The sequence below is a fragment of the Colobus angolensis genome, unplaced genomic scaffold (genome assembly GCF_000951035.1).
Source record: "Colobus angolensis palliatus isolate OR3802 unplaced genomic scaffold, Cang.pa_1.0 Scaffold101, whole genome shotgun sequence".
Classification (NCBI taxonomy): Eukaryota; Metazoa; Chordata; class Mammalia; order Primates; family Cercopithecidae; genus Colobus; species Colobus angolensis.
The window spans coordinates 2,425,558-2,429,297 of NW_012111031.1; the positions used below are offsets into that span (position 1 = coordinate 2,425,558).

General features: G+C 43.1%; 1 protein-coding gene across 1 annotated transcript in view; it reads left to right on the forward strand.

The window, feature by feature from the left end:
- Window positions 1-447: 447 nt before the first annotated feature.
- KPNA3 (karyopherin alpha 3 (importin alpha 4)) overlaps window positions 448-3,740 on the forward strand; it is a 95,232-nt gene continuing 91,939 nt past the window's right edge. Inside the window, exon 1 of the mRNA XM_011939344.1 lies at window positions 448-614. The gene's annotated coding sequence lies outside the window, so the exon portion shown is untranslated. The remainder of the gene's footprint in view (window positions 615-3,740) is intronic.

The window sequence follows — 3,740 nt, forward strand, 5'->3', positions numbered from 1 at the left end:
GCTGCACATGGAGCCTCGGCTCTGCCGGTCCCGGCTGCTACCTTCTGCTAGCCGGGCCCAGGCGGGCGGTGGCGGCCCGCAGAGGGGGGTGGGGACCAGCCGGGTAACTGACTTGTTTGAGGGTGATAGATGGGGGAGGGTAGGATGCGCCAGGACCATTTTCTTATATTCCAGTGCTCGTCTTTGGACTAGTCGTGCCGAGCTGTTCTAGCTCATACTCCTGGAACTGCTGGCATTTGGAGCGAGCTGAAGGTGGACAATAGTTTGCCATCTATTGTGTTCAGGCTTCGGAAAAGAGATTGTTCCGACCTCCGCTCATAGGACTTGTTTTCTTAGCCTTTCTTGGAGTGGGGTGTGCATAGAGTGATAATTTCTTTGACACGTTTTACTAAAATTAATTGGATACATAGGGTTCATACGTTCTCTTACGTACCTCTTGCTCCAAGCTAGTAGAATTTCCAAGTGGTTGCAAAACTAAACATTCATCGCGGTCACTCAGTTAGTTGCTACTCAGCATGTTGCCATTGTCTCATTAAGGTGACATTAGCAGGTACTATTTGCAAACTCGGCTTGTTGAGGCAGCGCTAGAGGTCTCTCTGCAGCTACTGAAAACAGTAAGTATAATGCACAAACTTCACTGGGACCGTGACCTTTGGATTTGTTAGGGGGAAAATGGTTTTAAGGCCACAGCCTTCTTTTCTAATACTAGGCGACATGATTTGCAGTTTTGTAATTTTTGGTAAGAAACTAGTGTGATTAAGAGGTGTGTATTTTATCCTATCTTAAGGAAGGTTGTGGGGGTAAATACACCATTCAGCGTTCTATTTTGTAGAGAAACAGACAAACTCAGTCCGTTTTACAGAGCTACAAAATTAAATACTAGTAGGAAAAAACCTAGGGAGATATCCGTGGAATTCCCATTTAAATGAGTCAAAGATCATATATTCTTTCCTGGTCATGGTTAAATATCCTTTGTGAGAAATACATCTAAGCAAAAACTTGGGAATAGAAACAAGAAATTTTGGAACTGCCTCCTGTTACCGGTCCACTTGATGACAAGTGTTAATTTTGAACTTTCCCCATTAGGAATTTTTCTTGAAGCCTACCCTGTTCCAAATAAAAATGTACTGAAAAATACTCATATTGTTTGTACGGAAGAACCAGTAACGTTCTTCCTTCTCTTGGATATTGGTACAGGTTTGAGTTTCATTGTTTACCTCTATTATTGTGTTATGGTAGCTCAGTGATACTTAGTAAGGACTCCTGCACATAATAGGTACAAAACAAATATTTGCTGATGATAAGAATGTAACCAGTGACTTTTAGATGTGTGAAAAAGAGCATGGTTGCTAAGCCATTCAGCCTGGTGTTGGTCACAACATTACATTTCTCAGGACTCTATAGGGTAACTAACACATGAAATAGACATTCAAATGGTAGTTCTAATGTGGCAGACACTGTGTTAAGAGCTTCATGATACCTTATTTAATCTGTGTAACAAGTGTATGAATTAGGTGTGGCATCATCCCCACTTTACATGAGGAAAGTATTTTTTGAGACGGAGTCTTGCTGCTTTACCCAGGTTGAAGCGCTCAGGCACTCGTAGCTCAGCTGCAAGCTCAAACTCCTAGGCTCAAGGAGTCTTCCCACCATGGCCTCCCAAGTAGCTGGGACTACAGGCAGACACCATCACACCTGGCTAATTTTTTAATCTTTTGTAGAGACGGGGTCTAGCTTTATTGCCCAAGCTTGTCTTGAACTCCTGGGCTCCAGTGATTCTCCCACCTCAGCCTTCCAAAGTGTTGGAACTACAGATGCTAGCCATCGCACCCAGCTGGAACTTTAGGTACAAACCCTCAGTGTGCTTATGTAGCCTGTGCATGTCACTCAGTGGATATGGGTATTATTTATTCACAGATTGTCTATGGGTATCTATCAATGTTAGGTCTTGGGGATAAGGAATAAGATGCAGTCTGTACCTCAAGGAGTTTACAGTCCAGTGGGGGTGATTATTACAATGCAGAACAACAATTGTTACAGTGTGGTGTTCCGAAAATGCATGCCAAAAAACTACTTGGAGGTGAGCAGAAAGGGAAGATACTCTGGTTGATTTCTAATGGATGAATGGGAGTGAGCTGATGGTGAAGGATGAAAGAAAGGTGGCCAGGCAAAGAGTGGGAGAAGGCGGGTGGAAGAAAGGGGCATTCCAGACCAGAGGGAGCAGTAATTGAAGAGTCCTGAGAGAAATGTAGGAGAGAGAGAGACTGAAAGGTAAACTGGGGTCAAATCTGATGAAGGGCCTTTATTGGGGATTTAAGCATATCTAAGAGTAGATAACCATGCTTAGTCTTGTCCATTAGAAACATAGTACAACTTAACTCTGTAACTGAGTAGTTGTGGTTATCAGGCTGTTCTAAAACAGTGAGATGCACTTTGATAAGCTGTGATGCCTATTTTTTCACATACAGGATAGACAAAAGCTGAAACATGTTAGAAATTGTAGAAGCAGCTGATACACAAGATGTTAGGTGCAAGAATAAGATACATACTTGTTAAAGAAAGTAAAAGGATACAGTTATGCCGGGGGATTGTGAGTAGAGACAGGACTGAGGAAGAAAATTTCTTTATTGTTCAGTCAAGAGAGACTTTAAGAGATCTTTGGAGAGGAAAAAAAATGAGGTTAGTGAAGCTTATAGGAAGTATGTACCAAACTTAAAAGGGGCATGTTAACTGGTGAATAAATATCCAGGTAAAAAAGAAGAGTGATTATATTAAAGAGAGGAGACTTCCAGATGGCCTGTGTTGGTCCAAGAATATCTTGTGGCAAAGAGTTGCTTGGAAGCTTTTTCTTGATAGGGAAATCTGAAGGAATTTATTCCAGAGCAAAGAGAAGGTGTAACATGATTAGAACAATGGAAAGGGTGACAGGGCAGTAATACCTAGAATTCATTTTTGAGAAATAGTGCTGCTGTCTGGTCTGCAAGGAAGAGTTTTCCAAAAAATTGAGACTGGGAATGGCTACAACCTGGGATGAGGATTTGATGATGCTGTTCTTCCTCCCTCTTCCTCCTCCTTCACATTCTTTTTGTGAAGATCACTGAAGAGAAAGGGGGGGTAAAGGTTATTCTGAGGTTTATAGATGGAGGAAGGGAAGGAGTAATTATTATCACTGATAGAAATTTGGAGCTTGGGTAGGGGAATGGATTTTGTAGCTGAAACTAGGAAGTACATATTGGAAGGGAAACATTTCCTTTTATTTGTTCTGGAATGTGCTTTTTAAAAAACAAAACAAAACAGGGTCTGGCTCTGTCACCCAGGGTGGAGTGCAGTGGCCCAGGCTGGAGTGCAGTGGCCCAATCTCAGCTCACTATAACCTCCACCTCCTCCCAGGCTCAAGCCATCCTCCCATCTCAGCCTCTTGAGTAGCTGGGTCTATAGTCACATGCCACCACACCCGGCTAATTTTCGTGTTCTTTGTAGAGATGGGGTTTTGCCATGTTGCCCACGCTGGTTTCAAATTGCTAGCTCAAGTTATCCCCCTGCCTTGACCTCTCAAAGTGTTGGGATTAGGGACATGAGCCACCATGCCCGGTCCTGGAATGTGCATTTTAATACTAGACCTTTTCATGTAAGGCATTGATTCTTAAAAACTTTTTTGGCCGGGCGCGGTGGCTCAAGCCTGTAATCCCAGCACTTTGGGAGGCCGAGACAGGCGGATCACGAGGTCAGGAGATTGAGAC